This window comes from Bos javanicus, chromosome 17 (genome assembly GCF_032452875.1).
Source record: "Bos javanicus breed banteng chromosome 17, ARS-OSU_banteng_1.0, whole genome shotgun sequence".
NCBI lineage: Eukaryota > Metazoa > Chordata > Mammalia > Artiodactyla > Bovidae > Bos > Bos javanicus.
The window spans coordinates 32,360,916-32,379,512 of NC_083884.1; positions in this window are offsets into that span (position 1 = coordinate 32,360,916).

Below are 18,597 nucleotides of genomic sequence, written 5' to 3' on the forward strand. Positions count from 1 at the left end.
CAAGAATACTGGAGTGGGTTGCCATTTCCTTCTCCAATGCATGAAAGTTAAAAGTGAAAGTGAAGTCACTCAGTCATGTCTGACTCTTAGTGACCCCATGGACTGCAGCCTACCAGGCTCCTCCGTCCATGGGATTTTCCAGGCAAGAGTACTGGAGTGGGGTGCCATTGCCTTCTCCCACCTCCTCCTTGCTGCTGCTGCTGCTAAATCACTTCAGTCGTGTCCGACTCTGTGCGACCCCATAGACGGCAGCCCACCAGGCTTCCCCGTCCCTGGGATTCTCCAGGCAAGAACACTGGAGTGGGTTGCCATTTCCTTCTCCATAACTGGCCCTAAACTTTAACTCTCTCAATATGAAACACCATCTTCCAACAACACATGAGATGAATCTATACTTGGACATCACCAGACGGTCAATACTGAAATCAGTGATTATATTCTTTGCAGCCAAAGATGGAGAAACTCTAATTTAGTCAGGAAAAACAAGACCTGGAGCTGACTGTGGCTCAGATCATAAGCTCCTTATTGTGAAATTCAGACTTCTATTTTGACAGTACTTATGACCAATTTTCAGAGATGGCAATGGCACCCCACTCCAGTACTCTTGCCTGGAAAATCCCGTGGACGGAGGAGCCTGGTTGGCTGCAGTCCATGGGGTCTCGAAGAGTCGGACATGACTGAGAGACTTCACTTTCACTTTTCATTTTCCTGCATTGGAGAAGGAAATGGCAACCCACTCCAGTGTTCTTGCCTGGAGAATCCCAGGGACGGGGGAGCCTGTTGGGCTGCCGTCTATGGGGTCGCAGAGTCGGACACGACTGAAGCGACTAGCAGCAGCAGCAGCAGCATGACCAATTTTAATGACATGAGTTAACTTTTGAAGTTTGATAAATTTGCTTTTTAAAGTTTCTTAAAAAATGAGTAAATCTGATATCTAAAAATGACTGTTAAGAATCACTGTCTTAAGAATTTAAAAATTAAATCCATTCATTGATAATATCATTTAATATGTCAAAACCACTTTTCTTGGCAAAATAAACAAATATATGTTAGGCTGAGTTCTGATCAGTTGGTTTTATACATCTGCATTTGAGTTTACAGGAAGGTAGCTTGTAAACAGATGTTGGTTATGATTAATCTGATCTTCTGGGAACCTTTTAATTTCACAATCTGGAACAAATATGAAGACAGTTATGCAGGTCCTGATAAATTAGTTTTGAGAACACACAAACAAGAATCCATACAAAGAGATAATAGACCATTTGCAAACTCAGCTTAATGATGATAATCTTGAGAAAAGAAGGCACAAACAGTTCCAGAACTTAAAATTTTAAAGTAACAGAAAGCATATTCATGCATATGCAGTTGTGCTTTGGGAAAACTGACAGAAAGAAACATACGGCACCATTCTTTAAATAATATCATTGCCCTGGAGTCACATGGAATCTAATTCAGCGCCTAGTTGTCTTCTGTCTTACTGTTCAAGTGAACACCAATCCACATCAACTAACATGTTACCTATTGTTCTTGCATTTCTCTTGCCTTCTTGATCTTGCTAACTCATTTCTGTCTGTCTTGACTACCTTTTTTTATTTTTTTGAGTCTGTGTGGTGGGATATAAATACTTTAGAGATATGCATCAGCCTTTTTTCTCTTTCACTTAGAGTAGTAAATTAACAGTTAAGAGTCAAACATTTTCATTGCCATTTTTTAGTTCCTTACTGGCATATCCTTCTAAGCATATGGGATAAGGAAGGCTATTGAGATAGGAGTAAAGAAATTCGGTGAGTGCAAATGAAGGAAACCATAAGAATGGTACCATAACACAGGTTTATCATTCTAATAATTGCACCTACTTGAGACTAACTTCAAAAGATCCCCTTAGGCTTAGATTAATCTTTACAATTCTGGGATTAAGAATTATCTTGATCTAAACTGGCATCCAGGCTTCCCTAATGCTCAGCTGGTAAAAATCCACCTGCAATGTAGGGAGACTCCAGTTTGATTCCTGGGTTGGGAAGATCCCCTGAGGAGGGATAGGCTACCCACTCCAGTATTCTTGGGTTTCCCTGGTGGCTCAGACAGTAAAGAATCTGCCTGCAATGAGGGAGATCTAGGTTAGATCCCTGGGTTGAGAAGATCCCCTGGAGGAAGGCATGGCAACCCACTCCAGTATTCTTGCCTGGAGAATCCCCATGAGCAGAGGAGCCTGGCAGGGTACAGTTCATGGGGTCGCAAAAAGTGGGACACAAGTGAATGACTAAGCACAGCACAGGACAGCAAACTGGCATTCAGGCTGGAGAATATTCATGCATGGGGAGGCTACTAACCTTTTGGTTCTTTACATCTAAATTATGGAGAATATTGAATGGCACTGATTCTTAGTTCAATACATGGGCCTCTTAGGTAGTTCTAGTAGCAAAGAACCTATTTGCCAGAGCAGGAGACATAGAGACCAGTGTTTTGATTCCTGGGTCGGGAAGATCCTCTGGAAGAAGAAATGGCAATCCACTTTGGTATTCTTTCTTGGGAAATCCCATAGACAGAGGAGCCTGGCAGGTTATGGTCTAGGGTCTGAAAGAGCTGGACACGACTGAAGCAACTTAGCATGCATGTATTAGGTGCCAATGATATGCCACACGTTACTTTAAGTACTAGGGTATGGTGGTGAATCATCTCAATTTCTTGTCCTCATGTATCTTAAAAACTAATTGCAGAGACATAAAATATTTTTTAAATATATGTAATATAATATCCAGAAGTATTATCTGCTATAAGGAAGATGTTTAAAAACTAATAAAATAGAAGATACATTCTATTTTATATAGAATCAGGAATGAAGAGCTCTCTAAAGAGATTGTACTTGAGCATATACATTAAATAAGATTAATCAGAAACTTTACAAAGTATGTTGGCAAGAGGCATGTGCATGACTCAGTTCTAGGGTAATTGGCACAGTGAAGACTTCTGAAACGGACACTGGCCTAAATGACACATTCTTGATGAAATTCAAGGGAGGTCAAAACCATTAACATAATTTTAAGGAGACAGACTTTTCATCTTATTATAGTACTGAGCAACAAAAACCTTAGAATTGGTCATCTTTTAGTTAACTACCACAAGGAAAAAAATCTCTTAGCAGCAACTAAATAGAAAATTGCTACCACAAATTGGTAAGCATAGGCCCTATTGTAGCATGCCCCCAGGTTCACGCACCTAATGAAAGCATTCTCCTGTGTATCCACTGAGTCCATTCTGAGCAAGTGTCTGCTTCTGCTGATTATTGACATACTGCTCAATATTCAACTGAAAAATTAAGTCAGTGCTTCCCAAATAGTACTGTACAAACATCAACTGGGATCTTAATAAAATGTGGGTTCTGGGCCAGTTGGTCTAGGACAGTGGGCAAAGGGTGGGGTGGGGAAGGGAGCTGAGATTCTGCATTTTTAACAAACTACCAGATGATATCAGTGCTGCAGGTCTATGTATTGTACTCTGTAACAAGGATCTAGTGATGTGGAGCAGAACTGATACGTTGTCTCCTAAACGAGGACTGAAAGATAAGACATGTGATTCCCATCTGCAGATTTTTCTGAATAGGCTGATGTCTTCATCATTTGGGGCTACTGCTATAACCAAGTTGGAGAAGGCGATGGCACCCCACTCCAGTACTCTTGCCTGGAAAATCCCATGGATGGAGGAGTCTGGTGGGCTGCCGTCTATGGGGTCACACAGAGTCGGACATGACTAAAGTGACTTAGCAGCAGCAGCAGCTATAACCAAGTACCTATATTTAGTAGCTTACAAACAGCAGAAATAAATTTTCCACCCTACTGGAAGCTAGAAATCTGAAATTAGGGCACCAGCATGTTTGGGTTCTGATGAGAGTCCTTATCCAGGTTTCAAACTGCAATCATTTTCCTTTACCCTCATATGGCTCTTACTCACATATCATGGAAATAATCTGAGAGTTCTGTCTACAGCAATGTATGTCCATCTCAATAATAACCTCAGGAAATGGATTTAACCAGTGTGGACTGTAGGTCTGATAGACTCACTGATTGAACTTCAATACAGACACAGCTCAGGCTACACCTGTCTGACCACTGCATACCCTGTTCTAACAAGAAGGACAGGATGGTGCTTTGATTCCCCTGGCATTAATGTCAGTTCAGATGATGCGTCCAAGACCCCTTAGAATGTGTATATGCCTTTTACCCCAGCACCAAGTTGCTCAGGTAATGTCAAAAGCCCTTTGGGGAAAGAATTTGGAAAATATATTTTTCATATTCCTACTGCAGCACTACAGAGTCATCCTCAAATGCTCCTGATCTCTCCTTCAATCAACAGCCTCTAGATCTCAGAATTAGTTCAAGTCTGGAAAGTGTGTGAGAGAGAGTAATTTTTCATTATTGTGGCTGATGTTACTCTTCTGCTCTTGATATCGCAATCATGTTTTGTTATGTAAGTTAAGCAATAACATCACTGGCTAGTACATCTAGCTTTATGAATGTTATGCTCTGTTAGCCATTACCAGAGATCCTGGAAGACCAAGGCTCCCTAAACTCCATTCTGGCCTCACTCTCCATCATGGTAATTAAGAAACCTTGCCTCTGATGGTTAAATATTGCCATGTGGCTTCTAATTTTTCAAAATTATACCTATTCACACTAGATAACCCAGATCAATTACAGTGTCTTTCTTCTCCCATTAATTTTGGCCTAGAATGGACACTACCAGTTTCTAGATGATGTCAGTGTCCTCTTTCTCTGCATTTTAGGGAAGGGAGAGTCTTCTGTGTTCTCTTGGGAAATGTAAACAGCTGCTGGTTATCTGGCCTAACATAATCAGTCCATTCTAGCATGCTCGTCTTTCTGAACATTTGCATTTTTCCTCAATATTTTGCCAAAGCATTGCAACATTGCTATCTCGTTAACAATACGTCATCTACAAAGTTCAAGATGTCACTCCTGGAGTATATTAGGACTAAATCCAGGCATCCTTGCCAGGATGTTAAATTCTGATTCATGGGAGAATGCTACCATGTCAATAAACATTCCCCTATCTGAGTTTCCAGTATCCCGGACCTGATTCAACACTTTTAGCATATCTTAGATGAGTTCTGCAACCTTTTAATAAATACTCTTTTATTCCCCACACAGGAATAGCACTTTATTTCTCTGCTCATGCTGAGATCTGACTCTAGTTATTATTCTAGAAGTAATGGGAAGCGGGTAGTGAAGGGGCAGTTCTTGAAGACAACAAATATCATCTTGTGGTAGACCTGTTTCAGCTGAGTCTTTTGTATAAACTCCAGAATATGGGGTGCTCCACTCCAATATTAAGTTTTAAGGGAATCTGGGAAATCTAGTTTTTAAGCACATTCATTCAAATGACATTCTTGCAACTCTCAGGGTCTCTCTGTCCCTACAGAGTCACTGACCTTAAGAGCTTGCTGGGGCTATGAGTTAATTTCCCATTGAAAATCCTCCACCCTTAGGATAAGTCTGAGTTTCTGCATAGTCTACCTTTTTGAATATAAAAGATGACAGTCTCTTAAAATGTTTCCATGGAGACTTTCTAGCTTTTACAGAGTATCTGAGTTCAAGTTAGCTGATCTGAGTGTTTCTTTCTTTCTTAATGGTTTTTACAACATTTAACAAAAACCATCCAATCCCATAATCCCTATAATTACATCCCCTCAATAGCTTTCAAGAGCTTGTACATGGGTGCTTCTCTATTTGTGTATCATTCCAATCCACCATAGGTGACAATCTAAATAGTACTGTGATATTGCGAGATACCAGTAGTACCACTATGCCACTCACTGTCTACATGATGATCCTCACAGCCATCTGACTGACAAGCAGTCCAATTTCAGGATTTTATTCTGAGAATATGATCTCTAGCTACATTGCATTGGAGAAGGAGATGGCAACCCACTCCAGTGTTCTTGCCTGGAGAATCCCAAGGACGGGGGAGCCTGGTGGGCTGCCGTCTATGGGGTCACACAGAGTTGGACACAACTGAAGCAACTTAGCAGTAGCAGCAGCAGCAGCAGCTACATTTTAGACGCCCAGTGACTTATGTTGATTTACTTCATAAGAAGAATCTGAAGTCAGAATCCAAGGTAGCTCATTTGGAAGAGAAACACAGGAAGAACTGTAGGAGTAGGCAAATGGGAGAAAGTATGTAAATGGATGGGTTATACTTTAAGGTAATTGGAGCTCAGTTTCATTAGAGATTTTCTGGGAGATATTCTGGGAGATGTTTCAGAATTGTGCCAGCACTCCTCCCTCGTCGACTGAGCATTGTTCCAGAGTGAGTCAAACACATTTTTTCCTCAAGAGCACCCTGCATTTCTGTAGAGATGCAGGACAATTTCTGTGATTATGGGAATTGTCTGTAGGCTATCTCCAAGCAGGCCAAGACAATATAGGTGGGGCAGTGGCAGAATCTGCTTCAGTGATTTAGTACTTTTTTATACTAGTCTAATCCAATTTCCTTACTTACAAATTAATAATAATAGTCACTACATTATTAGGACGCTGAACAAGGGGTTGAGATTTTTCACAGAGTGTTTTACATGGTGTTTTAGATATAGAATGTATTTAATAAGTGCTAGCTGTTATTATCTTTTGTGTCTCTCCTCCTCACATTTCCTACCTGGTGACAAAACCTCCTGAATGTGCACCCTAAAATTCCACTGTACTGTTTTCTTCAACTCAGTCTTGAATTCTTGTCTAAATCTTACCTATCATTTAAGGTCTAACCAAATACTCTTTCTCCATAAAGAATTTCCATGTCCTCAACAGATTATGTTTTGTTTCGTTTTGTTTTTTTCTTCTTTAGGCTTGAAGTATCACTACTACTTTAGACTCCTTCTTTTATATGTATTATGCTCATTTGGAGATATATGTGTGTGTGTGTATATATATATATACACACACACACAGTTAACCCTTGTGTGTGTGTGTGTATATATATATATATACACACACACAGTTAACCCTTGAACAATGCAGGGGTTAGGGACATTGATCTCTGCGTAGTTGAAAACTCCACACATGACTTTTGACTCCCCCAAAACTTAATTATTAATAACCTACTATTGACAGGAAGTCTTACTGATAGCATAAACAGTCCATTAACACACATTTTGCATGCTATATGTTACAGACTATATCTTATAATAAACTATAGAAAAAGAACATTATTTTAAAAATCACAAAGAAGAGAAAACATTTATTTACTGATATCATGTTTACATCCTCTGTTTATAAGATGCATCATCTGATCATGTGATATATGATCACAGTATGTATATGTGCTATACATACTACTAACACTGCTGCTGCTGCTAAGTCACTTCAGTTGTGTCCAACTCTGTGCAATCCCATAGACGGCAGCCCACCAGGCTCCCCCGTCCCTGGGATTCTCCAGGCAAGAACACTGGAGTGGGTTGCCATTTCCTTCTCCAATGAATGAAACTGAAAAGGGAAAGTGAAGTCCCTCAGTCGTGTCCGAGTCTTCACGACCCATGGACTGCAGCCTACCAGGCTCCTCCGTCCACAGGATTTTCCAGGCAAGAGTATTGGAGTGGGTTGCCATTGCCTTCTTCTACTACTAACACTAGACACCAAAAATAAAAAGATAATGTGAAAAAGTCATTAATATTTATTAATAGGTATAGTGATTTATTGATAATGAAGAAGCAGCAATAGGAATGATTCATGGTAGCCTAGCCTGTACACTAATAAATGAATCATTATAAAAATTTTATAGTATATGGTATTTAAGTCATATTCATAATACAGTTTGGACACACTGTTATATTTAAAAAATATATGTGATGATAGGCTAATAGGCATTTTTTCCAATTACAAGAAGAGGTATTCTATATAGTGATGTAGTTATTTGAAAGCAGAGTCATAAAACAGTCAAAAAAAAAACTAACACTATTGATTTTATATTAAATATGATTCACATTATGCCTAATAGAAAAGAAATGCAAACAAGCAAAATGGCTGTCTGGGGAGGCCTTACAAATAGCTGTGAAAAGAAGAGAAGTGAAAAGCAAAGGAGAAAAGGAAAACTATAAACATCAGAATGCAGAGTTCCAAAGAATATCAAGAAGAGATAAGAAAGCCTTCCTCACCAATCACTGCAAAGAAATAGAGGAAAACAACAGAATGGAAAAGACTAGGGATCTCTTCAAGAAAATCAGAGATACCAAAGGAACATTTCATGCAAAGATGAGCTCGATAAAGGACAGAAATGGTATGGATCTAACAGAAGCAGAAGATATTAAGAAGAGATGGCAAGAATACACAGAAGAACTGTACAAAAAGATCTTCACAACCTAGATAATCACGATGGTGTGATCACTTACCTAGAGCCAGACATCCTGCAATGTGAAGTCAAGTGGGCCTTAGAAAGCATCACTATGAGCAAAGCTAGTGGAGGTGATGGAATTCCAGTTGAGCTATTCGAAATCCTGAAATGTGATGCTGTGAAAGTGCTGCACTCAATATGCCAGCAAATTGGGAAAACTCAGCAGTGGCCACAGGACAGGAAAAGGTCAGTTTTCATTCCAGTCCCAAAGAAAGGCAATGCCAAAAAATGCTCAAACTACTGCACGATTGCACTCATGTCACATGCTAGTAAAGTAATGCTCAAAGTTCTCCAAGCCAGGCTTCAGCAATATGTGAACCGTGAACTTCCTGATGTTCAAGCTGGTTTTAGAAAAGGCAGAGGAACCAGAGATCAAATTGCCATCATCCGCTGGATCATACAAAAAGCCAGAGAGTCCCAGTAAAACATCTATTTCTGCTTTATTGACTATGCCAAAGCCTTTGACTGTGTGGATCACAATAAACTGTGGAAAATTCTGAAAGAGATGGGAATACCAGACCACCTGATCTGCCTCTTGAGAAATTTGTATGCAGGTCAGGAAGCAACAGTTAGAACTGGACATGGAACAACAGACTGGTTCCAAATAGGAAATGGAGTTCGTCAAGGCTGTATATTGTCACCCTGCTTATTTAACTTATATGCAGAGTACATCATGAGAAACGCTGGACTGGAAGAAACACAAGCTGGAATCAAGATTGCCGGGAGAAATATCAATAACCTCAGATATGCAGATGACACCACCCTTAGGGCAGAAAGTGAAGAGGAACTCAAAAGCCTCTTGATGAAAGTGAAAGTGGAGAGTGAAAAAGTTGGCTTAAAGCTCAACATTCAGAAAACGAAGATCATGGCATCCAGTCCCATCACTTCATGGGAAATAGATGGGGAAACAGTGGAAACAGTGTCAGACTTTATTTTTCTGGGCTCTAATATCACTGCAGATGGTGACTGCAGCCATGAAATTAAAAGACACTTACTCCTTGGAAGGAAAGCTATGACCAACCTAGATAGCATATTGAAAAGCAGAGACATTACTTTGCCAACAAAGGTCCATCTAGTCAAGGCTATGGTTTTTCCTGTGGTCACGTACCGATGTGAGAGTGGGACTGTGAAGAAGGCTGAGCGCTGAAGAATTGATGCTTTTGAACTGTGGTGTTGGAGAAGACTCTTGAGAGTCCCTTGGACTGCAAGGAGATCCAACCAGTCCATTCTGAAGGAGATCAGCCCTGGGATTTCTTTGGAAGGAATGATACTAAAGCTGAAACTCCAGTACTTTGGCCACCTCATGCAAAGTGTTGACTCATTGGAAAAGACTCTGATGCTGGGAGGGATTGGGGGCAGGAGGAGAAGGGGACGACAGAGGATGAGATGGCTGGATGGCATCACTGCCTCGATGGACATGAGTCTGAGTGAACTCTGGGAGTTGGTGATGGACAGGGAGGCCTGGTGTGCTGCGATTCATGGGGTCCCAAAGAGCTGGACACGACTGAGAGACTGATCTGATCTGAAGGATAGGCTATTCACTTCAAGTCTTACAAACAATGTTGTACATTTATATTTTGTATAATTACTAAAAAAGACCCATGTATAAGTGGACCCATGCAGTCCAAACCTGTGTTGTTCAAGGGTCATCTGTATATATCTTATAGATTTTAAAAGTTTTGATAAATTTTCTTATTTTTTGTATATATCTTATAGTAAAAAACTCAATATCTGGACTTTAGTCAAAATTTTATAGCTATTATCTCTTTTAACTAGCTCTAGCACAACTCAAAAAAAAATATAAAAGAACTTGGCTTCTGATTCAGTTCATTTGATATGCTAAATCATTACCTCTTCAACAATAGTGCAATTTTAGGTATACGTGGTGAATATAATTGATTTAATTCTATGGATGCAATGCTATCTCTTAAGAATATTTAAACAGAATAGTGAAATCATAAAATTGATATTCATGCAGAAACATCTAGGTATAGTTCAAAAGCAGACTATAAATAAAGCAAAGTAAAATCTAGCACAAGATTATTAGTGAAATTATTAATTATTAGTGAATTTACTCTTACAATCTTTTGAAGGGCTCAGTAAGAAAAAGCTGTGGACATGGAAACATTATTTTAGGAAGACAGGGTTTTCATGATTACATATGGGGCCAAATGAGAAGTTTCATGAATGACTCCACTGACTGAAATAAATGATGGTTAGGAGAAAAATTAATGAGCCATGGGGAACAGATCATTATATATTTAATTGAGGTGAAGGTGGTTGCCTATGGCATAAACAGACATTTATATAAAAATTACTTTATTCCAAAGAGCTCTTGCTTCCTTCCAACTTTTCTTTGTTCTACTGTGATCATGAAAATTCACATCTAAATTACATACCACATATATTGCAGAATATATGCACATGTCTTTTCTGAGTCTGATTGCTTTCCTTCTTGGTACATCTTTAATTAGCTTGAAGATGACTTGTATTAGTGCCTATTTCATTAAATTATTTATTTCCACAAAATGTCCAAAAGTTTCATGAAACAGAAGTACCTCTATCTGGTTTGGTGGTTTATGTCCCATTAGACTATCTCAAGAATTTCATATTTCTATGACTTTCAAACTCTACCTCCTTTGTCCTCTCTTCTGTCGTACTTTTTCCTTTCTTCCATTCCTCCATCATAAACTCTTTCCTCTTACTATTCTCCTCTGGTCATAAGGCAGGTAAAGCATTAGCAACGGAGTTCTGTGTGTTGACTCCAGAGTCTAGCTGCCTGACTTCCTGTCCCAAATGTACCATTTAATACTTGCACAATTAAAGGCAAACTACTAAACCTTTTGATGTTTTAGTTGTTTTAATGATAAAATGAGGCTGGTAATACTTAATTCTTAAAGATGTTGAGAGTATTAGGTGAAAATGACATAAGAAGTATGTGGCATAGAGTAAATAATTAAAGTTCCTTGTTATCACTAACCTTATTATTCTTCTCTGAACTCTTTATGAAATGTATGCACACACACATTGCCTTGATTTTCTGATGAGTGTTTGATGTTCATTGTTCGTAAATTCCAAGTATGTTACAGGTCCTTGGTTACACAGTCCACAGTTTATGCCTCTATTTCCATTATAGCTAAATGTATAAGTATTCAATAAATACTAAACACGCTACATAAAGTTGGGCTTGAAAATGTGAACAGGGAATCATTAGCAAAGGATACTGTTGAAGAGAATAACTAAAGGAAGTAATCAAAAATAATAAAATTTGTTACAACATGATTAACTAAAACTTAAAAAATAAAACACATATACAAGATTTTTCCATAGGCAATTTGGAGGAACAGACATATTCCTGTTTAAAGTATATGCAAAATAATTTTAATACCTTCTGATTCATTTTTCCCATCACACATTTTCCAAGAAGTTAGAATATGAAGATGGAAACATTGAGAAGGTAAACTCAATATAAGGCCAGAAAATCAGGGTCAAGTTAATTGCACCCCTATTTTCTTTTTTTTTTGCACCCCTATTTTCTGTGTATCTTTAAATGTTCCATTTCCAATTCATGTTAAAAATTGTAGAATGTGAGCTAATTGCTCTGAAGCTTTATAAATGCAATCATAACCTTAATATTTTGTGGAAATGTCGTTGTTAATTTTAATGTTTCTAAATTTAAAAAGTTATCTATTGAATTCCCATCTTTAAAAGACAAAACAATGATTGCTGCTGCTGTTGCTAAGTCGCTTCAGTCGTGTCCGAGTCTATGCGACCCCATAGACGGCAGCCCACCAGGCTCCCCCGTTCCTGGGATTCTCCAGGCAAGAACACTGGAGTGGGTTGCCATTTCCTTCTCCAATACATGAAAGTGAAAAGTCAAAGTGAAGTCACTCAGTCGTGTCCGACTCTTCGCAACCCCATGGACTGCAGCCTACCAGGCTCCTCCGTCCATGGGATTTTCCAGGCAAGAGTACTCGAGTGGGTGCCATCACCTTCTCCAAAACAATGATTACATCTAACAAAATAACTAAACTTGCCATGAAATAATTCAGTTCTTAAATTTGAAGCAAAAGCCTGCTTTTTTTAATTTAGAAGAGTATTTTTTGTTTAGTCACTACGTCGGGTCTGATTCTTTGCCACCTCATGGACTGCAGCATGCCAGGCTTCCCAGTCCCTCACCATCTCCCCCAGTCTGCTTAGCTACTGTTTACTGAAGAGTATACTATTTATTGACGAGTATACTTGGCTATATTGAAGAGTATACTTAGTTACTATTTATTGAAAATTTATTATTAAGATCCAAGTGTTTCACATATGCTGATATAACCGCAGGCAGGATCAGCTCAACCTGGTCCTATTCTGTGGATAACAAGATACTAAATTGGTTTTCACAGAGAACAGAACAAAACTGCAAGTCATACGGCTAAAGCATGTGCAGAGGAGAAAATTCTTTCACAAGTGAAGGGTCCATTGTTTGGGAAGCTCCTGTGCCCCCTTTACCATATATTAGCATAAATGGCAATGTTCCAAAGCCCTCCAATAAAAACCTGCCTTACTAATGCTTCTGCATACCAGCTCTCATCCCTAGCTCATAAAAGTTTGACTGAACCGCAGATCAGGAGACAGATTTGAGAGCCTTGCCTCCTGTTTCCCTGCCAGTCTACACACAATAAAGCCTTTTCTTTCATCAAAAGGTGGTGCTATAATATTGCCTTCAATGCATGTCAGCCAGTGAGTCCCTGCTTGGTAACATAAACACACTTAATTATTTAGTTAATTATTGAAATGAATCTATAAAATAAATACCACCAACCTTATTTTGAAGATAAGAATAAGGTTCAGAGACACTAAGCAACTTTGCAAGTTTACACAGCTGTGAAATGGTAGAGCCTTGATTTGAACCAAACTTACATGAAGGCAAAATGTATCCTTCATCTTTTAGTGCACAAAATTTTAAAGACATCACTTAGTTGACTCTGTGAATTTAAACAATTTATTCAAAGCCATTGGTTTATGTTTGTCTGTTTTGTTGGTTGGTTGGTTGGTTTATCTATCCTATAAAAACAATATAACATAATTGATCAGGCTCAATCAGAGTTTGGAGTCACACTACCTGTATCTGAATTTTGGGTCTTGTTACTGTCTGAATGACCTTGCTTGAAATATTTAAACTCTCTATTCCTCAGTTTCCTCACTTCTAAAATGAGAATAATAATAAGACACTATATCATAGGATTGTATAAGGGTGAAATATTTAATATTTTTAAAACAAATTTTGTAATATGTTAAGAACTCTAGACATGTAAGCTGTTACTATCTGTAAAATACAAACAGTAATGCCTATATCCATTTAGCTCATAAGATTGTGGAAAGAAATAAATTAGCAAATTAGTGGTTGCAAATATGCCTCACATAATAGAAAGTGTTTTATTAAGATATATTTATATGTGTCACATTTATATGCCAATGGTGAATGATATTTATTTGATTAGATATGCATTTAGGCACAAGTAGCATGTAAGTACTAAACTGAGAATGCTAAATATTGCGCTTTTAAAAGAGCAATTTATTTAGTAAACTTTAAAACTGTCTGCCTTGAAATAAGTCAAGCTAGTAATATACAAATTATTTTACTTGTTTTTGAAAATAAATTTTTCAAATACATTGCTATTAAACTTTTCTGATGAAAATTAGGAACAAAGATACTAAAATATAAAGACATCCACATATGTTTCACTTAATATTTTTCTTTTTTAAATTCTTTCTTAATGGTTTTTAGGATTTTTTTAATTACTTGCACACATTTAAGATTTTATATGTTTGTATGTATGGTGGTATATACAAACTCCTCTACTCACACATCATTTCAACCATCTGATGGACTGTGGGGATGAGCCACATGGCACACAGTTGAAAATAATTTCCTTTAACAAGAACCATGGGGTATTTAATGGCTTGCAGCGTAGGCACTGACCTCAGCTGAACGTAGTACTTCACATTGTCTAGGGTGCAGGGAGATAAAGTATGTTTAGATTTCCCCAAAGCAAATTATTTGAATTCTAGCCATCTGTCTGAAAATAAGAGCACTTCTAGCTTAGACACACATGCTTAATCAGTGTTTGTTTTAAAAATTTATGAGTGTATAGGTACAGTTGAACAATTTTAAATCCAAAATGTTAGACATGGACTCTCAGAGAGAAACAGAGTGTGATTGTGTATGTGTGTGTGTGTCTTTGGGGGTGCTGGGGAGAGAGGAGGTACAGGGGATAATTAAATTGGAGACTGCCTAATTCAGAATTTCCTTTACCTGAATCTTCGGTGTCTGTGACCACCAACAGAGTTTCCTCCACTGAAGCAGTCTGACATAAATGTGTCTACTGTGCATTTTAGCTGACCTGAGGGTTCTGGTAAAGAGATTTATCTGCTAAATGCCATGGAGACTGCCAGATTCAACATACATCAGTTTAAGTATATAGCATCATATGCTGCCAGTGGTAGGTTATTTGATTTCTTTTCCTTTTAGTCTTTTCTTTTGAGATATTCCAAGACTATTGATTACCTGCAGTGAAAGTTTGTTCTGTCCATTAATTTCATTGCTTCCCTCCCATGAGTGATGGAGATTTTTTAATAAGCATGCATGGTAGAGTTGTAGTTTTGAATTTAAAATTAATTTTCTCAATGAACCAGTAACAATCATTTAGCAATTGTTTTGCTAGCATTTTAACTTAATAATAATAAGCCTAACACCTTTTGTTGAAGAGATATGAGCAGAGTAAGGAAATTAACGTCATAGAGCTCATATTTTGTGCCACACAATTTGTTAGTAAATTTACATATTCATTTTGTAATTTACTTTCTCTACAATCTTGTGATATGTATGAATAATAAAATTGTGTGAGCTTAGGGCTTCTTATTGGCTTATAACTCAACATTCAAAGAAATAAGGTCATGGCATCCAATTCCATCACTTCATGGCAAATAGATGGGGAAGCAATGGAAACAGTGACAGACTTTATTTTTGGAGGCTCCAAAATCACTGCAGATGGTGACTGAAGCCATGAAATTAAAAGATACTTGTTCCTTTGAAGAAAAGCTATGACCAACCTAGACAGCATATTAAAAAGCAGAGATATTACTTTGCCAACAAAGGTCTGTCTAGTCAAAGCTCTATGGTTTTTCCAGTAGTCATGTATGGATGTTAGAGTTGGACTATAAAGAAAGCTGAGCACAGAAGAATTGATGCTTTTGAACCGTGGTGTTGGAGAAGACTCTTGAGAGTCCCTTGAACTACAAGGAGACCAAACCAGTCCATTCTAAAGGAAATTAGTCCTGAATATTCATTGGAAGGACTGATGCTGAGGCTGAAACTGCATACTTTGGCCACCTGATGTGTAGAACTGACTCATTGAAAAAGACCCTGATGCTGGGAGGGATTGAGGGCAGGAGGAGAAGGGGACAACAGAAGGTGAGATGGTTGGACGGCATCACTGATGCAATGGACATGAGTTCGAGCAAGCTCCAGGAGTGGGTGGTGGACAGCGAGGCCTGGTGTGCTGCAGTCCATGGGGTTGCAAAGAGTCGGACATGACTAAGCGACTGAACTGAGGCCTTCTTGCTTAAAGACCTGTCTGACGTAAAAATCAATATACATTTATGCTTTGTTTCTTTAATTTTCTTTGTAAAAAGCATTTTATTTTAGGCGACTTTTAGATTTATAGAAACTTTGTGAAAATAGTACAGAGAATTCCTTTAGAGAGTTCCTCTAAAAGCCACACCCAGTTTCCCCTATTAGTGTCTTACATTACTTTGGTACATTTGCCACAACTAATGAATCCATATTGTAATGTTATTACTAAAAAAATTCATACTTTATTCAGATTTCTTAGTTTTTACCTAAGGTCATTATTCTGTACCAGAATCCCCCACAGGACACCATGATACATTTAATCATCATCCCCGTAGGTTTCTGTAGACTGTGATAGTTTCTAAGATCTTTCCCGTAAAGCAGGGAAAACCACTAGACCATTCAGGTATGACCTAAATCAAATCCCTTATGATTATACAGTGGAAGTGAGAAATAGATTTAAGGGCCTAGATCTGATAGATAGAGTGCCTGATGAACTATGGAATGAGGTTGGTGACATTGTACAGGAGACAGGGATCAAGACCATCCCCATGGAAAAGAAATGCAAAAAAGCAAAATGGCTGTCTGGGGAGGCCCTACAAATAGCTGTGAAAAGAAGACAAGCGAAAAGCAAAGGGGAAAAGGAAAGCTATAAAAATCTGAATACAGAGTTCCAAAAAATAGCAAGAAGCTATAAGAAAGCCTTCTTCAGTGATCAATGCAAATAAATAGAGGAAAACAACAGAATGGGAAAGACTAGAGATCTCTTCAAGAAAATCAGAGATACCAAAGGAACATTTCATGCAAAGATGGGCTTGATAAAGGACAGAAATGGTATGGACCTAACAGAAGTAGAAGATATTAAGAAGAGGTTGCAAGAAGACACAGAAGAACTGTAGAAAAAAGAGCTTCACGACCCAGATAATCACGATGGTGTGAGTACTGACCTAGAGCCAGAAATCCTGGAATGTGAAGTCAAGTGGGCCTTAGAAAGCATCACTACAAACAAAGCTAGTGGAGATGATGGAATTCCAGTTGAGCTATTCCAAATCCTGAAATGTGATGCTGTGAAAGTGCTGCACTCAATATGCCAGCAAATTGGGAAAACTCAGCAGTGGCCACAGGACTGGAAAAGGTCAGTTTTCATTCCAATCCCAAAGAAAGGCAATGCCAAAGAATGCTCAAACTACCGCACAACTGCACTCATGTCACATGCTAGTAAAGTAATGCTCAAAGTTCTCCAAGCCAGGCTTCAGCAATATGTGAACTGTGAACTTCCTGATGTTCAAGCTGGTTTTAGAAAAGGCAGAGGAACCAGAGATCAAATTGCCAAAATCTGCTGGATCATCAAAAAAGCAAGAGAGTTCCAGAAAAACATCTATTTCTGCTTTATTGACTATGCCAAAGCCTTTGACTGTGTGGATCACAATAAACTGTGGAAAATTCTGAAAGAGATGGGAATACCAGACCACCTGATAAGCCTCTTGAGAAATTTGTAAGCAGGTCAGGAAGCAACAGTTAGAATTGGACATGGAACAACAGACTGGTTCCAAATAGGAAAAGGAGTACTTCAAGGCTGTATATTGTCACCCTCCTTATTTAACTTATATGCAGAGTACATCATGAGAAACGCTGGACTGGAAGAAACACAAGTTGGAATCAAGATTGCCGGGAGAAATATCAATAACCTTAGATGTGCAGATGACACCACCCTTATGGCAGAAAGTGAAGAGGAACTAAAAAACCTCTTGATGAAAGTGAAGGAGAGTGAAAAAGTTGGCGTCAAGCTCAACATTTAGAAAAAGGAAGATCATGGCATCCGGTCCCACCACTTCATGGGAAATAGATGGGGAAACAGTGGAAACAGTGTCAGACTTTATTTTTCTGGGCTCCAAAATCACTGCAGATGGTGACTGCAGCCATGAAATTAAAAGACGCTTACTCCTTGGAAGAAAAGTTATGACCAACCTAGATAGGATATTGAAAAGCAGAGACATTACTTTGCCAACAAAGTTTTGTCTAGTCAAGGCTATGGTTTTTCCTGTGGTCATGTTTGGATGTGAGAGTTGGACTGTGAAGAAGGTTGAGTGCTGAAGAATTGATGCTTTTGAACTGTGGTGCTGGAGAAGCCTCTTGAGAGTCCCTTGGACTACAAGGAGATCCAACCAGTCCATTCTGAAGGAGATCAGCCCTGGGATTTCTTGCGAAGGAATGATGCTAAAGCTGAAACTCCAATACTTTGGCCACCTCATGCGAAGAGTTGACTCATTGGAAAAGACTCTGATGCTGGGAGGGATTGTGAGCAGGAGCAGAAGGGGACGACAGAGGATGAGATGGCTGGATGGCATCACTGACTTGATGGACGTGAGTCTGAGTGAACTCTGGGAGTTGGTGATGGACAGGGAGGCCTGGCGTGCTGCGATTCATGAGGTCGCAAAGAGTCGGACAGGACTGAGCGGCTGATGTGATCTGATCTGATCTGATGACCTTGGTAGTTTTGTGGAGTACTGATTAAGTATTTTGTTTATTGCTCATCAATTGGAGTCTTTCTGCTGTTTCTCTCATAATTAGACTGGCAT